The sequence below is a fragment of the Neodiprion lecontei genome, chromosome 6, assembly GCF_021901455.1.
Source record: "Neodiprion lecontei isolate iyNeoLeco1 chromosome 6, iyNeoLeco1.1, whole genome shotgun sequence".
Classification (NCBI taxonomy): domain Eukaryota; kingdom Metazoa; phylum Arthropoda; class Insecta; order Hymenoptera; family Diprionidae; genus Neodiprion; species Neodiprion lecontei.
In genome coordinates this window covers 235,001-260,685 of record NC_060265.1, presented here as the reverse complement: position 1 = coordinate 260,685, position 25,685 = coordinate 235,001, and the positions used below count along the sequence as shown (strand labels likewise).

The following is a 25,685-nucleotide window of genomic DNA, read 5'->3' as shown; positions in this document are numbered from 1 at the left end:
AATGGAGCAGGAAAGTTTGTCTTCTTACAATATTTTATATCTAGAGGGGCACGAAAGCGGAAGTTTGGGTAAAAAGTGTATTACGAATGAGGTAAGATAGTCGTATAGTCGTGCCTACGAAGTGACTTGACTCGGGTTCTACGGGCAAAACTTTCTTCGTTTTTATTACATCTCTCTTTTGTTGTTCTTTTGTTTAAATCTGGTAATTTCTCCCTAATCCGGTGAAAATGGGTTCATAACTGTGGATCATAATACAAAGTTTCACCTCGGGATAGTTTATTATACGGTTGTGTGTATACACGTACAGACGTGGTATTTATATGCATGCACAAACGGGCCAAGTTGGAGGTGCGAACATCGGGGGGTAGGCAGATATACCGGAGAGGTGGGTGCAGGGCGGGCAGGTTATGCAGTAAGTTTTAATTGTTATGGGCTGCCTTGAACAGAGCCGTACCTAGCCGGGGGATCCCCGTACTATTTCACTCCTTGACCGTTGAATTTAGCGCTTCTTGCCTTCCGAATTAAGCACCCTACTCACCCCAATAAATATCGGTTCGCGACGCGCATTGTGCAGAGTTGCCAACGCGTCACAGAACACGACAACCAAAACCGAAATTAAGGCATATTTAAGCCGACCAGGCGAGGGTTGAACACAATTCTCGTCCAGATATCCCGATCGATGATCCACGACAATCGATCTCTGGAATCGAGAAGAACAAACGGCGGACTCGAAGCCCTGCGGATAACAGGAATGACATTTTTCACTTAGCACAGATCTGCGGAACCGCTTCAAGACCCGAAGACAACCAATAAGAGTTGTTTCCGACCGGTTGGAGGACCCCCTCGGTTATCCAGCCAGCCCCTAATTCTTAGACTCCGGACAAGCTTTCGGCACCTAGCGGGCAGAATATCGAGCGGCGACCGAGAGGTGCTCCGATCGTTCCTTCCACCCGAAGTGTAACAGAGCTTCGATTTTTCGATAGATACGAGTTCCGTCGATCGTTCGACCTTGGGGCGCAGATCCAGCTCGCCGATAGACTTCTCCGCATCCGTACTTACAATTAGGCGTCTAACAATCTCTCGTTACGGGAATTTCTCGCCGATGAAGTTCGGAGCGAGCAGCTGCACGCCGAGAATCCCATTACGAGGATCAGACTGCAGGGCATGTAAGAGAATCCTCCGAGTCTCTCGGAATCGGTTCGCCCTGATATAACAACGGTGCCGAAAGAGGCTGACGGAAACGGGACCAGGACGGGGTTCGCGAACCGCTTTCGAGAGCGATTTGGTTCGTACAGACGCGAATTACCGTCGGCTGGCGTGAGCGAAGGGATCGCGGGGCCATTATTGGTTTGCAGGAATCCGCCGATACCTCGACCCGAACAGGTAGTTTGAACCACGTGGTAACGGCAGCCCGATAATTGTAGGATCCACGGATGCATGCTCGCGTCTAGTTGTAACCGAATACGCGTGCCTGTGTACTACAAGATCGGAGCAGCGGATAATCGTACCTTTGCAAACGGGTCCTGCAGGCGATAGTTTCGGATAAAAGCTGCGTTGGTGCTGCAGCCTACCGTAGAACTGGCTCTGCTGCGGCGCAGGGCGGGTGCGGAGCGGATAGAAATCTCCGCGTAAATTATTCGCCGGTAATCGGGGGATGCGTTTAGGAGTAATTATAAACGCATTAGAACCGATCCCGGGACCCGTTACACCGTTGATTGCACCGCGATTCGAGCGGTTTGCTAATCCTTGGAAACACACTCGTACGGCAATCTGAGGATTTTCACTGTACGAACAATCCAGCCCTAAGTGAACCCTCGATGACGTTGTAATGCCTCCTCGATCATCGCGAGTGATTTAATAATTATCGAGGAAGTTCTCTGAACAAAAAATTCAACTCACGGCCGCATGATTATTTGAATTTGAATTTTTACGAACGAGTCTTTGTTGAGGTAAAGATCAATTATGTTCAACAATGGTTTAACCCGTATTCAAAAAATCACGAATCCTTGGAGCAAAATTTTCTTGCAAACGATTTCGTGAAGAACCGATACATATATATGAATATTTTGAACTTCGTTTTTGATCTTTCTTGTTTCGTAATAAAAAAAAAAAAGTTCAATTAAAACGTTACAGTAAGTACATCCAGCGAATCGTGGTGAAAAGTATCGCAATCTACATGAAGTAAACGCATAACAAAAAGGCAGTACGGTTGTTCGAACGTCCGAGTATCGAAGTCGGAAAAGCAGTCCGTTTGAATGATTTCACTGCGTAATATTTTTGGACTGCAGAGAAACGAGCAGGAGAGGGCAATAAAAATGTGATGAATCGATAACAAAAAAAATCATACCGAAGGGTACTGGATCTATAACTTGGGATATTCTACAGCGCGTCAACTATGAATGAGCTTACAATCCGGCAGTGTATAAATATCATGACCACGAACTTTAGCATTAATTTCATCTCACGGCGGTATTTATCGTCCCGCTGTCAGGCCGTATAAACTATGGAAGCGGCATGCGGCGAAACCGCAGATTTATCGTAAATTGATAAATCCGCCGCTTCCGGTCTCTGCCGATCAGGCCGCAGGTGGTCGCACGAAATTTTAACGGCGTGGCGCTGATGTGGCCGACTGCAGTTTTGTTCGTGCTGAAAGAATCGCGATCCATACCCTGAGGTATTCACTAATTTTTCAAGAATGAAATGAATTTGCGATTCCTCGCTTTCGGCTCGGCGACCAGCGTCCTGCTGCCGAGTGCTGCTCCTAAATAATACAATAACACGCAGTGGGTTCGCTGTCGATTGGGAGAGATTTTTTAATATTCCTCCGAGAGTCGGGAGAGAGCCGAGAGCCGAAAGCGGAGCGCTCCGCGTGCACAGGGAATGTCGAATATTAAATTTCATTCGGAATTTAAAGAAATTGCTTTGAAAACGGTGCGCGGAATTAGCTTTCCGCCCGGTTTACGAGAATATGCATGATACAATGGTCGAGTAGCGATTGCACATGCGGCGGTATCAAATCGCGATTATTTTATTGCTTTTATTAATATCACGCGTTTTTTTCCTCTTTTGCCGAGAAAAAATAATCGATCACGAAAATTTTCAGCATTGATCGATGATGAAAATATACGCGAATTGAAATAGGTAAAATTAAACTGGGGCAAATTTGTTCAAGACTAAATACCGTATTCTTGAGATTAATTCCTTAATAATTTACACAGATTCGGAAAGTTTGCTGAGAGCTTTGAGGCCGCGGTGCTGGTATAATAACAATATCGCTTGTTACACTACCTTTCGAGGCAATTCTCGAGAAAAATTTGGATGCAAGGAGTCGGGCGTGGAAAGAAAAAATAAAATCGAAAATATTCCCCTGCAGAGACGTTACAGCGGCTGGCTTTGTGAAAAATGTCCTCCTCGAGAATGTTTTTCTGCGTGCGCATAGTTAAGCAGAAGCAATAATAGTCCTCATTTCTTCGGCGTCACTATCGTCGGACGCGTATTTCGTTATTCCTACCCAGCGAAATAAGAACGGCGGCTAGTGATGGTGGAGCTGGCAGTACGCTAAACAATCCGTAAAGGTCAATCAGACGTGTTCGCCAAGCTGCTTTACTGCGCGTTGCGTTCCTAGTTTTAACGGTTTAACGCCTGCCCAGTTTCCCCGATCGCGAATGTCCGCAGTAAAACTTGCAGCTGTTATATGAATGAGGTGCTACGTTTACTTCGCCTCGCTATAAAACTTGTTTTATCGAAACATCGCGTATACTTGCAGCAGGACGCATTTATATGTACAACAGGTACATGCGAGCACGTATCTGAACGGCAATGCAGCGTAACTCTTATCATCGTCCGTTTATTCGAATTTACATATCTCGGAGCGATTTGTGGAACCCGATCGCGTTGTTATTACTGTGCTTTTATACAATATTGCATACATATATGTACGCCGCTTCTTCGCGCCCACACAGTGCAAATATCCGAGTTTTATTCAAACCAACTCAAATATTTGTATAATAACTGCCTTGTGTGAAAACAAAAAAAAACCTCTGCCCACTCAACCTTTGACCACAAATTACATAAATATATCGAAATTCGAAGTACCTGGATGGAATCACACGAATGGAATGCATGACAAATATTTTCGCTGCAGGAAAATTCGTGAAATACTAAAATTAATTAGGATAATTGTACTTCGATAATTACCCAGAAATCGTAAACAAACAGAACAAAGTTTTCAATTCCATCCTTTTTCATTGAGTCAGGAAAGTTTCATTACAATTAACGCTATTTATAATTAGAGTGCCAATTACACGAAAAACCGATGTTGGTACAATGAAAAAGGACCGTGCAGATTCAATTTGTTAAATCAAATCACTAAAATTCGGAAGTAGTTAACGTTTTAGATATGAAGTGTAGAAAAGTATACAGATATAGAAGCACGTGTCATTATCAGCATTGTGGGAAAACTTGCGCAGCCCGTCGATTCCCTTAACAGATGCGAATTCATTTATGATATTGCAGGGTGGTAGGATTACAGAACGAAGACGAAGAGGAACAGAACACTCTGCTCTTACCGACTTACGTTACCATTCCTTTGGCCCGCGTAGCAGTTATATCTATACCTATATAAGAAAGCACTTTCGACAGCTGCCGTGCCGTCGTGGCTTCTTTCATCATCCTCGTCCTCCCCCCTCGAATCCCATCACAATTTCTATCTTCATCCCCTGAGGAATTGTATCAAAGGATCTGGTTCGCCGTGCAAACTCTGTTCTCCTGTTCCTCGAGTTCGTCATGAAAACCTTACCCCGCTTCGCTTCCGTTCCACCCTACAGAACGAAAAATATGTAACGCAATACTGCGACTCCGTCTTCCGACTTCGACCTCGATTTTCAGTCATGAATCAAGCCTTTTTGGGCTCCGCGCAATCAGTCCTCGAGGTTCTCCGTCTCTACATTTTTAATGACTCCGTATTATTATACGCGTTGTTTTGCGCAAGACGCCGAATTGGGTGAAAAGATGAGAACGAAATTTGAAAGCATCAGTTTGCATGTACGAAGGTACGTCGTTACGTCGTTACGCGTCAATGTCCTATCAATTGACCTGGCAAACGGGACTCCGAGTCTTCCTTACCCTGCAGCGGGGGGAGAAGACGAGGGTTAAAGTGACTCGCTGACCGCCCGGATGACCGGCCTACTCGCGCAGTGCCCGCGTATTCCGATTACGCAGCGCGTAAACTTTCATTACCTGTCCCACGATTTCACGGCAAGTCGAAGCTGTTCGTGCAGCGGCTCGAGTCTCGATGCGAAATTAGCTAATCCAACTCGACGTAAATCTGACGATTCCGGTCCGTGATCCACGCTGGAGGAAAGTTAGACACGGTGCACAGGAACGGGGGAAAATCATGTGCCAGAAACGATTCGCCGGAAACGCAGATTCTCGTTTAACATGGATTTCTATACCGATTCGCAATAATTTTTCAACTTTTTTTTAGAACAATCGCATTATTTTTTCAATGTCTGGTCAGCTGGCGCAGGCCACGAGATGACCGAGAATATTTCCTTGAAGAAGATAAAGTCGAGGTCAAGAATATGGATTGAACCTCTCGCAAAGCGATCCGTTTATTATCTCTGGGCCGGCACGATCAGTCAGATTCTCTCACGCAATAGAGCGTCTCAAACTTTATACTCAACTTGATACGAAACTCTATAAAACTTGTAAGTGTACCTACGGAACTTAAAAGTCAGCAAGGTATCAAGATTTTCAATTTTCACTGTGACAAGGAAGGATCTTCTAGAATAATAAAAGACCAGCAATTGATACAATGTCGCACAAAAATTCAGTTTAATCGAAGATAGTTCAGCTCTCCGTGAATCAATTTCGTGAAAAAATCCTCAAACAACTGTTCAGCGTTCTTCGAGATTGAATAAACAAACTTTAATATTCCGTCGTATCATTGATGTTACAAAATGATTTTTTTTTCTTTGATTTTTCATCAAGTTGTCCAAGAACTGTGATCGTGAACGAATAATTCGGAGCTTTAACGAGAGCAGAAAAAGGAGGATAATCGAACGAACGAAAATGGTGTTTGATGGACCGTGAAGCTCTGTCATCTCTGGGTCAAGGCAGCCGTGCAGGGTTCTGCGGTCTTACGCTGTGCGAGCCGGTACGAAATTAATTACATCGGCACTAATTAGCAGGGTCGTCGGTGCGGGAGGAGACGGTCGGATAGTAATCGGGTGGTAAATAATTCTGGAACATTGAATGCTTACACGCCGTGTGGCTCGAATTCATCATGCCAAAAGTACGCCTATACGCCCTCCTCTAGACGCTGTACATCCGTACGCATACCTACGCACACGACACGCTTGTGTGCCGGTGTAGCTATTCGCCAAGCATATGCACGCATACAGATGCATGCGAAAACCACAGCCGCACTCTCCTTCGGGATAACGCGCCGGGAGGCGGGAATGTAGGACGATTATGTCACGGTATGATGATGCATGGGCCTGGCAACGGGCCACTCGGTCAAAGTTTACCTGACCATCTTTCTCCAAGGATTCTACCCGTCATCTCTTTAGTCGCTCCGATCATGGCTCGCGGTTGGCCTTGGAATTACGAAAATTCGCAAAGCGCCGCGGTATTAATTACATGGATATTTTCAATGAAAGTATTAAGTGGTACGAATCGTATCTGTTCTTAAATACTTCTTCATCGATATTCCAACTCAAGGATCGTGTATGGGATATACGGACAGGTCGGATGAGCGCGGAATCAAAAATATGATTAACAATCGATCAAGGCATTGGCGGTCTCAGCAAAAATCTCTGCAAATTTCACTGTAAAAAAAAAAAGAAAAATAGGAGATAACGTATATTCTCCGACGCGTTTAATAACAAGGTTTTTACAATTGACGTTCTGCAGTATTTAAAAAAAAATGTATCCCACAATCCACAGCACAGTTTTGTGTGCTAGGTTTGTTAGTTAATTTAGCCAAGCGAACGATCGTTCGAACTGCGGTAGATTAAGTTGAAAATTAAATTTCTGTCTTGTGATTGTTCCGTCAGCCTTTTACGTACTCGGATTCTACCTGATTCCGTTAAATAAATTCGCCATCATTCGTCGGCTTGCTCGGGCATTTCGCTCTACTCCGCGAGGGTTTTTACGCCTCGGCGAGTCGCCAGTTTGTTCGCGAAATTGCCGTGTTTTTTATTTAAACAACCCGATTACTCATTCCTTCACAGATTTCCACTTTCGCAGTATAATAATAATTCAAATCTCGTCGCAATATCGATTGCTCAGCAAATTTCCGACTACGCTACAACAAGTCCCATACATTCCGAAACGATAGATTAACTATCTATAGATTGATTAGATCTGGAAGAAAACGTTGCAGGAAGTTACCGAGTCGAAGCGAGGCGAGGGTTGAACAGCAGAAACCGGAGGTAAGGCGTCTTCCGGTCGGTGGACTCGAGTAAAAATGTAAATTACATCCGGGGCAGTGTCACGACACCCTTAACCGGTAGCGGCGCGCCGTATCTAGAGGGCGAGGGCGGACCACCCCGATGTTTTCGTGCGGCGTCTTGTACACCTCGGCGAAACTCCGCGGTCTGGGTGTTCGAGGGCGATGCTTCGACGAGGAATATAGGTTAATTGTATGTATAGTCGAGGAGAGTGGCGCATGCACATGTAGGTACACCCACGCACACGATATGCCATCGGCTCTATTATACCCCCCGAGATCTCGATTATAGGCTCGGTCCAATCAAAGGCCGCCGACTCACGCCCTCCTGCAAGAAACGACGAGTATCCGCGGTGAATTCGTTCAGGAGGTTCGATGAGTTAGAATTCGAGGATCAGAAGGAAAAATATGCTGTGCCTAGTATTCAGTCAATACATGTATAATAGGCCAGAGAAAATGTGACGGAGATTAAATAAAAGTAGTCGAAATCTGTACCATGTTATTTGGGCGTATAAAACCGCGAAGCAGCGTTCAGCATCTGCGAGACCATATTTTTGTTTAGTTTTTTCGTTCATACCGATTTATTACCAGCCCTCGCCGACGCGGCATTGACCCCTAAATTTAATTATTAGCAACGGAGCGGATAGTCTGGAAACCGTAACCGGAGACGTTGAGTATTCCCGTCACATGCTCCTTGCAAAAAGTTCTTCGGCAAATTTATTTGCGCGAGGTGTTTTTGGGGCTCAGTGTATGTATAAAAATCGGCGATTCTAGTTAAGGGGGAACGTCGAAGCTTATACCCCGTGCGTATGTGTGTAATCAGTAGCTGCGGCACGAGCCATCGTTAAGCCTCCGAGATTTCATAGCGTGTCCAAGTCCGCGTCGACTCGGATATCTGGTTCTGCATTTTTTTTTCTCCATTTTTTTAACTTTTTTTTTTCATTTTCGCGATTCTTTCACGTCCACGTAAAACCAGATTCTCTTCGGCACACGCAGAGAGTGGGAACACGAGGAGATTTGCCAACGCTAACGAACCAATTCTAACTGGTACTGCGATCTCGGTGGTTCGAACCGTATAAAGATAATATCATGTTTTACTTTTCGCTTCAATTTTCTCCGTTCGCAGTTAGCGTCCCCCGCCACGCACCTCGGTTTTTCGACCCGCAAAGTATAAAAAAAAAGGGTTAGACGTACACAACGGATTTGATTAAACGCTGTAAACAGCTGAGACCTGGACCAGAGGTCGACCTGATTTTCGAGCCTTAAGTACACCCTATAAAATAAACGGAGCTGTCTCGTCTCGGTGACACGGGTGCGACGCCCGCCGGCCTACGGTGACTTGATTTTGCCCCCACTTTCACCCCAGAAAACTACCCTCGATTACAAACTGAGCCTTCACCTACCGCCGCGGCTCTGCGGAGAGCGTTCCCAAAACGACTCTATAAGCGTCCCTCTACCTGCTGTAAAAGAAACTGTTTGCTTAGAGCGGTCCGGCTTACGCATATGCTAAGTCTCACCCCCGCTAAGTCTTGCGTATCGCTACCGCGAGGGGTGGCTCACGCTGAATTACTGGGTAAGCAGAGCCGTACTTTTAGGAATCCCGTGCAGAGATGTACAAAGTAAGTATAAACGTCATGTGGGTGGAAAATTCCGATTCTGTGGTTGGAGGACCTCAACGATTTTCATGTTTGACGAAATAACGGTGGATGGGTAGTTACCTACGTGGATTTTGCGGCTAATCGGATTTATTATCGAATTCGTAGACACTATTATACCCAATCATTGTTCCGATTCTTGAGAAGTTTGTGAAACGGGACTGAAGGGAAACGGAAAACAATACTGCGAATGAAATTCTTCACATCGCGGCGTCGTACTGCAGAAAAGGCGGACTTCGTTATCGAGCCGAGTGGAGGAACAAAGGGTGTACGATTACATCGTCTTTTCTGATCCTGAGTAATTTCGCAGTGTATCAGGAGTCTCTCAACTCGTCAAGTATTGACACCGTAGTCCGCGATACTTTATTGGTAAATCGAACCACCGCCATAAGCCTAGAAGCGTCGTCTCGAAAGCTCGCGTTTTTTTTTTTTTTTCTTCTCGCGGATCGAATGCATCGAATTAATAAACGGTAACATTTCCAGTGGAAATATATTGCGAGCCGCAAATTGTGGATGGATCACGTTGTAGTCTCCGCCGAACAGACAGACGGGGTGAAAAAAATCGGGCAAAAAGATCCGGGAGCATGTACAGTGTACACAACCAAGCGTGGCGGCGCCACAGCCGCAGCCACAGCCGCAAAATCGTCGTCAGCAGCGGAGCACCGTATGAAGAGAATTGAGTGAACCTAGGCCCGAATCAATTCTCGCCAATTTATGTGATTAAGTGTCGACCCGTGCCGCGGTTAAAGCCAGTGTACATGTATCAGTTACAGAGAGCAGTAAACACGTTGCTAACTCCTTTGTAAAGCCATTCGCACCGACGAATCTCACACCCATTCACGATCTGGACCACACTGATGGTGATGGTATCGTGTATACCCAGTATCGCGTGTTTCGAGTCGAACTTTCGACTGATTTTAACATCTGTCAGTTACACTGATCCGTGAAATTGGGGGATACATGCCTCTGTGTGTGTGTGGCTGACGGATTAGGAATTCGAATCTGGAGCTTACGGCTCAGCGTTTGGAGCAGCTTCACCGTCGGACGGTTTTAGAACGAAGAAGATACTCGGGCATCGCAACATATCTTACTTTGTACCGTGACGAGCGGATTCCGGCCACGCGCGTGGAGCACGATTAAAAAATTCTATTCGATCTCGATTGTAGGATTTCGAGTTAGAACAATGCTATCATGTGATTATACTTGAAAAATTGATGACAACTCCGACTTGAGAGCAGTTTTAGGCTCGCCAAGTTTCGCAATTAATTCCGTGAAAGTGTTGATCCATCACCGTAATGCATACGTATACCTACATGTATAATGTATATAGGTTAGTGGCGTGCATTGAGGGTTAAATAATTGAAGCACTTTACAAAAGCGCGTCAGCCTTTCGTACTATACAACCTGTACGACGGGATTCCCTTTCCCGCGTATTACCATCGAGGCTATTGTTATGTGAGCCTACACAGTACGCGGTGTTTAATAACCGCCAGTCACCACGTCGATAATAAACCTTGTTTTGTTCAACATTGTTACGCGATGTCGTCAAAGCTCTTTGATTGCTACAAGTAAGCGCGTCATTTACCCTCCCAACATAAATCACAAATATCGCAAATTGTGGGGTCGTGTCAGGAGTTTTGATTTCGAAAAACAGTCGGTCGGTCGTTTGTAATTTGCGTAGGCATTGAATCAATGAAGCTTCAATTTTTCATTTCACCTTTCGTTAGCATGCAACCTCGAACTAATGCATCACGTATCGTCTCAAGAGACACACACTGATATGCTAACAGCGTGTAGAGCGGTAGGTGCGTACGTGAGGATGTATGCGGGGAACAACATTCACGTACCTGCCGTTCTGAAACACCGGGGATTTTTCTCCCGGTTCGGCCGACAGCTGCAGGGAATCGTTCCCGGTGTGTTGGGCTAGTTGGTAACGCAAGTTGTTCGATTCGAGGTCTCCGGTTTACCCCTGGGGTAACAGAACACCAACTTCCCCGAGCACGTCCGAGGCTTCGAACTGCAGGTACACCGCACACGCGATCGTCGTTACATGCAGCCTTGCAGGTCTTTGGCGCCGGTACGCAGACGCAATGAATCATCTTCTTCCTGGACGAGTGACCCGAGGAGAACCCGAAACGGATTCGTGCCAGGCCGGACAGGTTTCGACTCGCCCTCCGATCCAGTCCCGGTCTCTAGGAATGCGGGTCCCAGACTTGGAGTATTCCCGATGCCCAGCGACGGCGGATTTTTATATCCTTGAATCACCTCGCCGAAAGCCTGCCGTTAATGGAACCGAAGACGGACGCCGTGTATAAACATCGTGCATGAATATCACCGCATCGCGGGCTCCTCTGCTCGCGCATCGACCAGATGTCAGCCGTTTCCGGAGGTCGAAGACGTATCCATGGTAGACTCGGTGAAGTCCTGGTAGTCGTGCCGCTTTTACGATGAGACTCTGCGACGATAGTACGTGTATACACAAAGAAAATTAGATCATCGTGCCTGTCAAGTAGAATGAACCGCAGGTGATGAATATTTACACGATAAGAAAATGCGACGAGACGGCCGTGTTGTTGATGATTTTTTCTTCATCTTCAACGATGCACGTTTCAACATCAAACATTTCATGGATATGTTCAGAAGATGCAGTGCAGCTGGAGCTGAGGGCCCGTGGTGTAGATTCAACACCGCTCTAACTGCACACAACCAATTCCTGCCGTTACGCAGTCTCGGCAACACCTATATAACAGCTTCCGGGTTCCCCTCTATCCGCCGAGATAGAAGTCTGCGTATACGTATGACGAATAACGTAATAAAAGCAGCCGACAAGCCGAAGGACCAGCAACGCGTGAACTGGAATCAACTATAAGGTTTTAATTCCTTGACAGGCGACGGTAATTGTGCAACTCGCGGCAGCCATACGACACTTCGTGTTTTTAATAATGGATGTTGCCAGGCGAGAGACCAAGGCATCCTGAACTTAACACGAGTGAAATAAGTTCAACAGGCTTCACCGCGAAGGTTGTCCATTTTCGAAACCCCACCGCCGCGCGAAATGTGCGGCTCGTCGCCAATCGATGAACTGGCATATGAGCGGCGCACAGGCGTCAGCACTTTACAACGAAGCGCAAAAATCGGTGCCAATGAGCGGTTAGAAATATCTACGTTTTACGTGGTCGGTGTACAAAAGAATATTTTCTTTGGTGCTCAAATCAGCGCTGGTGACAATGTACTATGGACAAAATGACCATTTACTGTTGAAAACAACAATACCAGTGGTGAAATTTTGTATCCTAGAAGAAATTGTGATTGGTCCAGATTTTCAACCTTACCATTTCCACTCGCGATCGTCTTCCAATGCGAGATGGATTCGAACCGTGTTCACAGCAAGGCTGACATTAGCGATCCCAGTCCACGAGCCAGCTGCACCGATCGCTAAAACTCGGGTTGGATAATATTATTGACAGTTGCGATGCCGTGGCCAGTGATGATTGCAGTGCCCCGTGCAGAGACAGAGAGAGAGAGAGAGAGAGGCGGAGTCGAGTAGCCGAGAAGGCGGAGTGTGCGAAGTGACTGTTGTAACATGCATATGTACACTCGCATATGTTTAGAATTGCTGGTTTGATAAGCAGTCGTTGTTTCCGCAGGATGCGAACCGCGACCATCATCGCAAATAACGGTCACTGCTGACGGCCCTGGGAGGTCGAGGCTGCCACGCAGCGAGGACGCGCCGTTTCTCGGGACGAGCCTCACGCCCACTTTCACATTTCCAAGATGTAAGCTGATCGTGAGCGAGGGTGCCCATCGCCGTTGGAGACTGATACTTTATCAGGATCCGTGGGCACGATAGCTAATTATCTATTATATCTCAGGACCTGCTGAAAATTACGACGACACATTCCGGCCCCTGGAATTTACCTGGTACTCTTAACGATCCCCGGTAGCAAGGCGTCGTTCACTTGGCAGTGAAACAAAACAGGGTAGAAATTAAAAGCTGGATTTACCCCTGGTCTGAAGTGCATCGAGTCGATTCACCAGCTACAAAGAAGAACCAAGCCTGGTGAACGTTTTTCGCTACCATTCCGTGTGAAACGGACTGTCTTGCATCTTGACGGACCTAATTGTCGGAAGAGGAAAAAGTATCGCTGGAATCGTTGATAGAGATTTTTTTTCTGTTTTATAGCGGGGATGGTTTCAGCCGAGGGGCAAAAACCGTCCGATGTAATGCTCGGCGAGTGAGTTTGATCGGAGGCTCGGGCTAATCGTTCGCGTCAGACCGTAATTTGGCAAATGCCCTCGTTTGTATACAAATCACGATTGAATGGGAGCATTGAATAGGCGAGCTGGCCTACCCCGTGCACGCGTGGCTTTATGTATGTATATGTGTACGCGGTGGGTGCCAGGCTGAAGCGTACAGTCACATCTGGAGCTTTGTACGAAATTACATAACATATACAACCGGTGCAGCCTACACAAACAACTCGGCGAATTTGCCACCTGGTCAAACAATTTCACCACCCAAGGATAGTCGTGGGTACATAGGCCTGTATGCTTTGCCCTTTGCCGTATTTGTCCGGTCTTACGAACTAACCTTTGAACCTTGATAGTAGGTACTTTCAATCTGCGTTTCCAACTCGGCACGCGCATTCCCTGTACTTTTGCGCAAACAGACGAATTCTACTCGAAATTTCCGTCTACTCGTACAACTAAGACATATATTATCACCGAGTCCTGGTCAGATTGTTGTAAGCGGTTGTTTTTTATGGTTATCATGTCCACGTGAGTTTCAAGATTGATCGTAGGAACCACGGTATCCACGATATTCTTATCGAGGGCATAGCTGTATCCATGTTGTATTTCACACGGAGGAATTGAACTCCATAACTCTGTGGCTAACGTCCAACTCGCACGAAAATATGAAGGGGCTTTATCTTCTTTGCTTTTACCCCGTCCCCCACTTCGATCTTTGCAACTACGATATATCGTGGAGAAAACTTTCACATTTATGTATAATTCGAAATCGTTCTGCCCACTAGTTTCTCGGTCTGGAGTCAGTCTATGGGCGATGAATGAAAATTGGATAATACACTTCCTCATCTCCTTCACCCACTTGTTATATTTCTCATTTTTTACGGCTTCCTCGGCGCTGCTTCACCCTTCAACGATCTGTAACTCCGAGCCTTGAGGTGTTCGATCCCTTATTCCTTAAACAGACCTCATTCTCAGGCTCTGTTGGGCAACCGATCCTTCCGCCATTGGCGCCCATCACACTTTTCGTTCACTTTTATTATACACTCGCAGAAAAGTTCTCTTTTCAGAAATCATCCGTCACCTGAGAAAAAAAAAATGCAACAACATGCCTATCTTGATTTCAGTCCATGTCCGTCGTATCCAATCTTCGGAAAACCTCGTTGACGATTCTCTACCACGAAGACTATCGTCTGGACAGGTACAAGTCGAAGTGTCGTTTGGCTTCTGTGTCCAGTTCTGCAGCGAGCTCGGAAGCTTGCTACTAATTGTCAGTTCGACTTTAAGAGAAATCAGCAACAATTAAAATACAGGCATTGCCGGAACTCCCGAACCATTTTTCTCAATTTCTGACTGGTAATTTTAGTCGGCGTGTTCTTGATCCAGGTTGTGTTTCCCGAGGCCTACGCCAATGCGCGGCGTAGCTGGCTGGCTGTCGATCGTGCTCCCTGGGTCGGAACAGGTATACCCCCGACGCATAGAAGCGGCGCACATATACGAGCATGTACATAATACGGTATACATACCAATACTGTAGAATATACTCGAGATTGGCTCGTTCGAATCTTTATTCCTGAGGTCCATACCTGTTTCATGACATCGTATTATGCGCTTCCTGTGCCTTTTTAGATTTGCGGCTCGCACAGCATACGCGTGCACACTAGGGTTTTCAGTTCACACCTGAAGTATAAAATTCAAAGTTTAGCTTTTTAGATATGGACTCGTGTATTGTTTTTTTTTTTTTTTTTCTTTTTTTCTTCATGAAAACTAAAAATAAAATGCACACGACACAATCGTTATTATGATTAATCAGGAGTCATAATTGAGGAAATATATGCTTTTAAAAATGACGCCGACCATTGGTCGTTGGAAACGAGGCACTCTGAGCAATTGAAATAGATTGGAAGTAGCCGAATACCTGGCGTACTTGGTAAGCGAAATTCAGATGAAGAGCACAGCTGAAGTAGCAGCGTTATTACACGAAGCGTGTATTTGATGTTGCATTTTGGATAATTGAATACCTCAATAGTTAGGTATAGTTATTACGCGAAGTATGCGGGGACAGAGGTAACGTTAGAATGTTATAAACCAAGCTACAAATTAGTAGAATATAACAACTCGGCTGATAGTTCGAAGTGAAGCTAATTTCAGTTCGTTCATTCGCAAGAGATAACAACGAATTACCGGTAAATAGACAGAGAGAAATTGAAAAAGTTGTCGGGACTTAATTTCGACTGCGGAGAAACAAAAATTCCATAGCAAACTCCGCAACGAGTTGCACGGGAATAAATACAAGTATAAAAGTTGAGATGAACAGAAAAAATCGGGATTAAACCCACATCGACTTTTCACCCGTAATCCCGTCAGTCGATGCCGCGATGTTTCTCTGCGGGGCGAATTTCGCGATTTCGGGTTATTTGTTTGCCGCGTCCCGCGGTCTCGGCTCGATGATTGCAGTTTTAATCAATGCTCGAGTAGTCGGGGCTGATCATCCGTCAGCAGAAACTAGCGGGAAGCCGCTGCGCTCCAGCAGGACCGGAATCATCCCGGCAGTGAGGTGGAAAAGAGGATTCTCCCGGGAATACGACGCGGGACGATACGTACCTACGTTACACTACGTTACCGGATAAACCGTAATCGCCTTTTCCTTCAATGCTGCACTCGCCTAGGTACCCGTCTTATACCTATGTACACGTATACCTAAACCCACTTCTTTTTTCCCTAATCCTCCACGGAATGCATACCTGTATAGTTAGTAATTGGTAGTTGTACCATTCCTTTATCTCGTCCTGCCGTCCCGACAATTGAGCGGATAACAGAAATTACTTCACTTTACAAGTTACGGAAAGAAAAACAAATTAACAGAAAATAAGAATTTACCCACGCGTTGCCTGGGTATATGGATTGTGGGAAATATTTTCAAAAATTATTCCACCGTCACAATGATCGAAAATAGACGGATGCATTTTTAAAATTAAAGTTATCACTCGCACGACAAATATTATTAGAAAATCCGCGCGAGTTTCTCATTGCAACGTACTTACAAACAGTCCCACAGATGTATTCCATATTTTTTAAAGCCTCTCATATTACAGATATGGCATTTATTAGAATTAGTGATTTATTTAACTTTTCAAGTCAGCAATAATGGTCGAAAAATCCATCGGATCGACCGCCACGCACCCTGCAAGCGGATGGCAAACATCTTGACAGGGATGATAGTCACGGGTTTATTCGCTATTCGCAATTGAAAATTACTCACTTCAGGTGACTTAGTTGGATGTAATTTTATCTTGACAAATAGAAGCACCCCTTAAGGATCCTTGTGGCAGCTCGGTGTAAACATGCGATCAATTCAAGATCAGAATAAACTCGAGCCAGCTGCAGGAATAACCTCCCACACGTTCTTTCTCGAGGGTTCGATTATCCTGCAAGGGCGCGTTAGTTGCCTTGAGCTTTGCGTTTAATATCACCGATGATGAACATGCGGCATCTCGTATATTTCCGATGGTGCGATGAATATTTAAGCAAAACAAACATACAATGAAAATTAGTTTATCAAAGATTGATGTGAAATATAACGTTCCCAAACTTTGGGGATTAGTAGAGACTTGAGACTCTAAATACTAAGGCATGAAACAAATCATCGGAAAAGGTCATCGACTATATTATTTTTTACCGTGACACAACCAGCGGTTTGTTATTTTTTACTAAAACTGAACATAAAAAAATCAGTTCTCGTTTTCTCAACTTCGGTCGTTCTTTTTTTCAACCACAGCGATAATCACGGGATTCGGACGCGAGGCCGCCGCCGAAGGAGTTGTAAGGTATTTTGTACGGGTATAACAGAAACGGGATGCAGAGTCGGCGACCGCTCGCGGTATCTTTTCTTGACCGCGAGTCCGCTTTTTGTCGGTCTCGATGGCCGGCTCATTGTCCCGAGATCACCGTTCCTTTTCTGAACCCGTTGGCGCCAGGTTCCCCAGGTAACGCGATACACCAGCCACGTGTGCGTTATGTTTACGTGTGTTTCTACACGTATAGAAGATGTACAGTTTTGAACCGCGTTCGCAAAAGATCGTTCGCCATTTTCAAGGACCAGCAGCAATGTCACGCAATCCACGCTCTTCGAACAACCAGCGAAATATCTCTTTCAATTACGGCGACGATATCGAAAGAAACAAGAAGAAATCAAGGGGAAACGCACGGATTCGATACGTACATCGAACGAGCCTCGACGATTCGAGAAACAAAAAACAGAATAAGAAGTTGGAAGCGTATCGGTTTTTACGCCGTTTTAATTTGGAATTTTGAAAATCCATGCAATGTGGTTGCAGGGAAAAGTTTACTGTTTATAAGAAACGGATGTCGATCGTCGATCGTGAAGAGAAATTGAACGAAAATTAAATCGCGATTCACCCTGTGCAGTGGATCAAATCGACAAGTCAACAAATCGGAACACGTGTGTGAAAAATCGCTGAAACCGTTAGAAAAGAGCAATGAGAAACATAAAATACTGACCATCTACAGCATACGGCACTGATATATCAGCGGTAAGGAAGCGTTTCAAGGTTTTCTCACGTCAGGACACAAATCACAAGCCGTAGATGACAAATGTTCTCGTTTCCTGGTGATTCTTAAGGACTTCGCTGAAAACTCAACCATCCTGGCAGTGGAGATGAGGTCCCTGGTGCAGCTCTAAGGATCCTCACGCAGCAGCATGGCAGCATTCGATTTTACGTTACCTCGAAGAACCAGAGGCGCATTTTCGTACTGCCGATATAAGCGTCATTCAAGCTGGCCAGTTATCGATTCAACGCTCTGCGATTGAATTCCGTTGATTGTTGTAATTCCATTTGATTGAGAAGCTACTCGAACGTTCAATATTTTTCTGGATCGGTATAACATCGGTACTCAGCTTAACCGAATGTGAAATTGTTTATTAGCGAGACGTCGTCAAAGCATTTCATCAATTTTCTCATCTCGTCATGTCCAACACGCAGGTATACTTGATCCTCTGAATCGTCACTAAACCGATTTCTCCGCGTGGGCGACGACGACACCTGCACACCAACAGAGCAATTCACACGTGTAGGGAGTAAGGTATAATCTCTGGATGGAGGACACTTAGGCATTGTATTTGATATTCACGCTAGGCGAAATTTCCTCAAACAGAGAGACAAGAATAGTCAAGTATGTGTCATACCCGCTCCCTCAGTTTCGCCGTCAGATATCCGTCGATGAAAAAGTAACTAATTTTCCGGAGAACTCATGGAAACGCATCATACGAATATATACAGAATGTACAGAATCGCGAGTAAACTTGGAGGTAGGTACACGGGTATATTGAATATTCTCGATTACAAATCTCCTTATTAACACAAACTGAAGGTGCGAAACGAAACGTGTCGAGTCCCGGATCCCACGTCACACAATTCATATAGACGTGTAAGAGAGACGGTGAATGTGGGCATAACGCGAGCTTATCGATTTATTATTACAACTCAAGTCCCTATCTTATCTCGACCAACAGCTCGGTGGATACGGATAAAAAAGTCGGCGTCTCGCCGCGGACGTTTTTCTCCATTCTCATTCATTTCTTTCTTTTTTTTCCTACCACTTTTTTTTGTACTTCGTGATGGCATAAAAAATAAACCTGAATTTCTTTGAATTACCGTGATCACTTGAATGAAATGCAATGTTTCTTTATCTTCACTGTCACAAATTTGGTACACCTTCCGTGTAAACAGTGCGCATGCAAAGACGTGAGAGGGAGAGAACGGTGGCATGGAAGAGGCTGCGTATACGCGAAACCGGCTCCTCGAACGCGCAAAAAGCCTCGAGTTTCGTTCGGCGAACGAAGGCGAATAGCAGGCGGCCTCTTTCCTGTATCGATGACGCACGACAACGAGAATAGCAAAGGCAGTTGGACGACCGCGAGAGGATCAAGCCGAACCTTGCTCGTTGGGGTTGAACGTCAACCCTTCCATTACCCTCCCAGACTAAATACATCACATTCATTGAAAAGAACAGAGAATTGCGAGAAAGAACAATTAACGTAAAAAAGTTTCTGTACGGTGTTACGATTACGCAGCTATATACGTGTACTTTAATGCCCCTATTATCTCATGTGGAAATTGCAGAGAGATTCGTCACGGTTGCGATATTCCGAATTCATTCCCGCACGATGACGCACCTTTGTGACATTTTATACAAGTCGTGTGTATAAAGGTACGTGCGTGTACCAAAGATGAACGCGCGATTCGGTAATACGCGTATTTTGCTGAATTTCAAATTACTTGTATTTTTTCTTTATCGTGTACGATGAATCAAGATCGATTCGCGAATAATCATATGCATATATCTCAATCGTCACACGATATCGTAAAAACTATAAAAAAGGTAAAAGTTTTCACTTGCAGAAAGGTCGAATGGACACGACAGGTGATACATTTCTGTTTGTATTAAAATCACGCTGGTTTCACTTGCAAGTGATTTTCCATTAGGGAAATCTTACTTGTATTAAAATTAAACGAACTGTCAGCCGTCTGATAAAGTGACGTTAACTCACGTACGACAGCCGAAATTCGGTCGTTTTTCGTGATGGTGAAACTTGGAATCAGATTTAGATCCGGTCATTTGCGATCAAACGCTGCCTCATATCCAACGAATACTCACACACGATATACACAGCGTCCAACGTATTTGGGTAAATTGCAAAAACGTTGAAATAATGTCGGAGCTTCGTTTGAAATATCCGAAATCCCAGCGTCTGACCCACGGCGCTTCGGGCCACCAAGGCTTTCTCTTTCAATGTACGTGGGTTTGTGAGTCGGTTTCGCCGCTTTATTCCACCTGACTTGTCCCCCCCCCCCCCCCCTGCCGCCCCGCCCTCAGCTGTTGTACGTATGTGCATAGTTAGACCTATATACTGCCACGCTGCGGCAGCTCGTGTACCTTCGTCCACGGGGACCTTGAAAATCGCGAGCCCGTCTGCCCCAGGATGTGTGTTACACCGGGTGTATCGTATACTTACTGTTAATACGGCAGAACCCGTAAGTTGCCTGCAGAAGAGGGAACCAAAAACACCATATTAACGTGCAGATCGAAGCCTGGTTCTATGGCTTCAAATGCAGGCAACTTGACTCGGTTAGGCGTAGCCTGCAACATCACTTGTACGGGTAAAGGTAAAGACGAAGGATGACTACAGACAATAGAATCGGGTCATCGTACAGAGTTTTGGAAAACTGTACAATCCGTTTCATCAAATTTTAAAACCTGATTTAGTAGAAGTACAATCGTCGATCGGGAACGTCGAAATGTGGAAAGGTACGGAAAACCCAGAATTGGAATTCTATATTGTATCGCGATTTTCTAAATTTTGAAAGCTGAACAGATTTCCACCTTTTTGAAAATTTGACATCGAAGGGCCAACCAACGTTCTTCACGAAATAGGCGACACTTTACTCATCCGGGTATTGGATCCACGTTCCTGCGAAAATCATAGGCATCGATCGGACATTGGAAATTAATTTCTGCTGTGAAGAATATTTTCAAATCACCGTAACTTCTTTGCACCAAATTCGGTCATGAAAGTTAAAAATTCAAATATACAATTCTAATCAAAGTAAAATTTTTGAACGAAATGCGATATAAAAGAAAAAAAAGTACAACCTGCTCAGTACAAGAAGCCTATGCCCCAAAATATAAAAGAAACGACTGCCTGCGTTTGATAAAATCATTTCCTCATTTACTTTGAAATTTAGGTACGTCTTTTCGTCATCTTGTTTTACGGAATTAACAACAGGCTAATCTCATCGTCCACCGTTGCAATAAGAATTATCATCAAATGTCAAATATTGCGCAAACTTGTAACATGTGTCCGCCAACTTCGTCGAGGTTGACGGTTAAAAATTCAAAGAGACTGAGGTTAGTGACGTTAACATAACGACACGTAGAGGGTAAAAATCACTATTTTCCATTTATCCAGTGACTCTGAAGTAGTCAAGTTTTCCAAATACGTATATACATTTTTCCTTATTATAATTTACTGCATCTCAGACATTTCCGAAACTGTTCAATACCTTTTTTACTCGAAACGTGAATCATTGCAATAACTTCACCGGCTTCAGCTTCATAAAATTCATCAGACCCTGCCAGCCAGTTCTCCCGTTCACGTTTCGTGCCACACGGCTCGTTGCACGCAGCTATATGATCTCAGGAATACGAAACTCGGGCGTAATAGGTACATGGATGTGTAAGGCCAACGTGTTGCGATGCGGTCTTCGGGAGAAAGATGTAGCGAGGCGGCGGGAGGAGAAGCAAAGGGCGGCTCGCTCCCTCCCCCTCCCCCTGCCCCACCACCCGGCGCCCGAAGCGCCGATACGGCGGACCAACCTCAGCGTCTGGAATACGGGGCACGACTGCCGAGCGGCCGTCAGCCGTCGGGGCGCCGGGCATCGGAGGGGAAGTAGGGAGGAAGCCGTTGCTGCGTTCGTCTCTGCCGGCGGCCGCGCGGCGCGCTCGGCGCTACTCGCTACTCTCGCTAGTCTAGCCTTGGCGCTTCGTCGTGTCGGTTGTGCTTTGGTGAGTACGAGTGTGTCTTATCCGCGGGTGTGCGATCCTTTTTCCCCTCTCGGTCGTTGTTGAGCCGATACGACGGTACGCAACGCGACGACGCCGTGGCGGTAAAACACGCGCGTTCTTTTTCGAAGTAGGTACAGTTTTACTCTTTGGTTTGCAATTTTGGGTGGGTAATTTCGTTGGAAAATATCTTGGAAGTTAAGTACATGTAATAAGGAACAAAGAGAGAAGAACAAAAAAGCGGGGGAAAGGAAGACGGAGAGAGAAAGAGAGAAAAAACAGTGCGGAATTTACCGTTACCTATCGTGTGAAATTACTATAATGTTACTATTACATAAGTGTGCGTGTCGTTGACAGTGGTGAAGTTATTTTTGTTGTTATCGTCGTTGCTTGTTTTATCACGAATCAATTTGCGATTGGATCAACGCTCTATTGGATTACCTGAATACCGACACCGTTTGCAGCCATCGTCCCTTTATCGCGGCTGATTCTGATTCAGGTATGTGGTCGAACTTTCTGTTTTTCTGTGTCACTTGCACCATCTTGAGTTGAAAAAGTGAAAAAATGATTGTCGCCCGTGCGACTTGATCGTAGCGTGAGGAAGAAGGCTTTTATCTTCTCGTCCAGTTTTGCATTGCTCTTGGTGTACTACGACTGACTCGAATCATCGTCATGAAGAATCAGAACAAGGTTAACGTTGTTTGTTGCCTTTCATCGGCTAGCGACTGTTTATTACTTATTATGGTCGCCGACGACCGAGACAATCAGTTATTCGATTTGCTTGCTCCTCGTTTATTCACAAGACTGAAGTTAGTAACGTTATCGTATCGGAACATTGGGGAAGAATATCGCCATCTTCACAATGCACAACGATTTCGAAATACGATTGTGTTTTGTTCTGCCGCGGCTTACTGCATTTCAAACAATCCCAAAATGGCGGAATAACGGTTTTTCCTCAGTACGAATCGTTACGATAACGTTACTAACTTCAATATAATCTTTGTTCCTCCGTTTTTTCGAATGAGTCAGAATTAACGAGAATCGATTCCCTCGGGCTTTCTTAATAACCAATATTCGAAATTTACGTTGCCCCGGAACAAAAGTAAACAGAAATCACAGTCGAAATAAAAATTGTGTATACAGAATAAACCGATACCATTGGCAATGGAGTTGGCACAACGATTTTAAGTACACGTTTCCAAATGGCTTACGGCGAATTCGAATAACTCACTCGATTTTACTCGTGATTTCAAAAATACCCGAGTAATTTTATTTACGATTTCCTCGAGTTCTATAACCTTAAAATCAAAAGTTTCGGTTTCTTATCCAACGCGCATTTTATAGATCAGAAAAGGTAAATCGATATTAGATATGAGGCATGATTAATTTTTTCGCCTATTCGTAGCTCGATGCGGTATTGAATATTTATTAATTTATTTCGTCGGTATTGAAAAAAATTTGCAAATGTACAAATGCACATTTTCACTCCAATTCCGAGAAATTTCGTTTTATAATATACAATGTACACCACGTTGTGTCTACGTATAATAATACACCGTTAATTGTGTGTACTTAAAATCTAGTCGCTTACACAAATCATTAGCCACGGTACGAGAAGATCGAAAATCGATTTTAGAATCTCTTTCGCGTTGTTTCGGAGTAATTTGGAAGGGCCTAACGAGCTACGCAATTTCGGTCGGTTACCCTGAATAAGGAACTCGCTACATCCGCCTGAAAGTAGCGTGTGTAGGTATGTACCGTGTACTACTGCAGCCTTAAAGAGGAGGTATCGCAGTTTTTAAGAAACGCACTACACTTCGAACGCATAGCTTCTAGGTATGTATGTACATTAAACCTGTCCAGGTGAAATTTGAATAATATAATCGTCAATTGATTCCTCGTGACCGATTGAGTCGTGTTCTTCGGGCCTACACGATTATACCTATACCTACACATGAGGCTGAAGTTATGTTATCGTAACGAAATGTCGGGGAACAAATCATTATTGCGCAATTTTCCAATGACTTTTCAAAGTGTTGGCTGTTCGAAATAAGAGTATATGTTTCTCATGGTTTATTAAATTTCAAACTTCCCCTACGGTGCAAAGTAATAATTTTTCTTAAACATGCATTACATTACAGCAACGTTATTAATTTCATCCTCATTCCTCCACGCGTAATTTTCGTTGAAGCGTCTAGTCCAGTCACTGTGTGTGCAAAGAAAAGACACGTGAAATTGCCATTTTCAGGTGCCACGCGATACTTACAATTAGTCTATCTTCAGAACTTTGACTAGTTTCTGCAGTAGCTTCGGTTGCACATATGGTTCAAGTCAGAAAATGTCGATCGTACGCAAAGGAAGTAAAATTATCATGACCATAGTTGCGTAGAATCTAATTACTTGCAAGTTTAGTTATGACAATTATTAGTAAAAAGCAGCTACTGCAGAATCTGGTCGAAATTCTGGATTGTGACCCCCCCCCTCCCCCGAAGATTAGAAAAAGAAAATAGTAGCATGTAAAAATAATAGCAAACAAATTTACGTACATCATACCGAATGACTGGACCACCGGTAACAGGGATACGAAGCTCTTTGTCTGTGTCTCCTGCGACGCCCGCCGCGTGCTGTATACACCATCGTGATTATAGCCTGCGTAAGTACACGCGAGCATTGCGAGCGAAGTACGAGGAGCGATAAATGCAGAGGGTGTAGGTAAACAGACGGAGAGAAGAGAAAACCGGCGTCCCGTCCGTCGCTCCTTGACGCGGGCATAAAAGGTAGTGGGTATAAGGTATAAGTAGAAATCCGTGAGGGTCTCCGTCTCCAGCTCGGACGACACAAGTGACTGACGACTGCACAGTCAGTCCTTCTCCGGACCAGCTGCCGACCTTCTTTTGCCCTCCCTGACTGCCTGCTGCCTGCCTTCAGGTTAAGGTTCTTGGGACCTCGTCGTGCGTCGTTGGGTCCAAAGCACAACGGTTTCCCTGGTGTAAATAGATCGGCGGTCGTGAATGTACGTTCTTTCTTTCCAGTTATTCTTTTCTCACTTATACAGCTTCGAAAGCGGGCTCTATAACAAAGATCACTCAACAGTTCGGTCGAAATGGATGATCGAAATTGCAATTCTTCGCTACCATTATTCTCTCTTTTTAATCGTTTGATTGGGAAGGGGGGGGGGGGGTCCATTGGTAGTACAAAATTCAAGATGGCGGCCGAGGCTACTGCAGAAACTGGTGAAAATACTGAATTTAGACTGCCAATGCGGTGTCCTCCCAAAGTTTAGAAAAAGAAAATTGTGAGATCTAAAAACGTTGCAATTCTGATTATTTTTCTTGTTTTGTACATTCCGACTGGGCTAAAACTTTCACTCAATATCGTTCAAAGCGTGATTATTTTATGTTCATCTGGGGCGTATTCGGATTGAGGCGTCCTCCAGACTCGGGTTTCGAAGCGACGGATAGGTCACGTGACACAAATCTTCCTTCCGCGCCACCTTTCTTTCCTTCTCTCTTTCTGTTCGCCTACCATGCCTCTGATCTTGCCTGCTTTTCTCGACAAGGGTCCTCCTCCTCCTCGCGTTTCATGCCTCCATAAAAAGCGTGTTACCTCTCTAATCGCCTTCTCCGACGCCTCTTCGACGCGCGTCACCTTTTCCTTCCAAGCGACGCACGTCTTTGCCTTTTCATGTAACACAACTAAAAAACTTGTGCAGTTCTCTATCGTTTTTACTCACGATCAATTTCGAG

The 25,685-nt window shown here is 44.8% G+C and overlaps 1 protein-coding gene and 2 long non-coding RNA genes across 12 annotated transcripts in view; 1 reads left to right on the top strand and 2 right to left on the bottom strand.

Moving 5' to 3' along the window:
* The window catches only part of LOC124294993, a 40,211-nt gene extending 28,438 nt beyond the window's left edge, over positions 1-11,773 (bottom strand). The window contains exons 1-2 of the long non-coding RNA XR_006904896.1: positions 11,649-11,773; positions 10,956-11,563 (exon numbers count right to left, since the gene is read on the bottom strand). This is a non-coding gene — a long non-coding RNA (uncharacterized LOC124294993). The remainder of the gene's footprint in view (positions 1-10,955; positions 11,564-11,648) is intronic.
* Positions 1-21,763, bottom strand: part of LOC124294991 — a 66,273-nt gene extending 44,510 nt beyond the window's left edge. The window contains exons 1-3 of one of the 2 annotated variants that reach the window (XR_006904893.1): positions 21,441-21,763; positions 17,878-18,419; positions 11,948-15,036 (exon numbers count right to left, since the gene is read on the bottom strand). This is a non-coding gene — a long non-coding RNA (uncharacterized LOC124294991). Of the gene's footprint in view, positions 1-11,947; positions 15,037-17,877; positions 18,420-21,440 lie in introns of those variants that run through there. The other variant, XR_006904894.1, reaches the window with a different exon arrangement.
* Positions 21,764-21,922: 159 nt separating this feature from the next.
* LOC107224301 (fat-like cadherin-related tumor suppressor homolog) overlaps positions 21,923-25,685 on the top strand; it is a 222,825-nt gene continuing 219,062 nt past the window's right edge. For all 9 annotated transcript variants that reach the window (XM_046744536.1, XM_046744535.1, XM_046744538.1 and 6 more), the window contains exon 1: positions 21,923-22,438. The gene's annotated coding sequence lies outside the window, so the exon portion shown is untranslated. The remainder of the gene's footprint in view (positions 22,439-25,685) is intronic.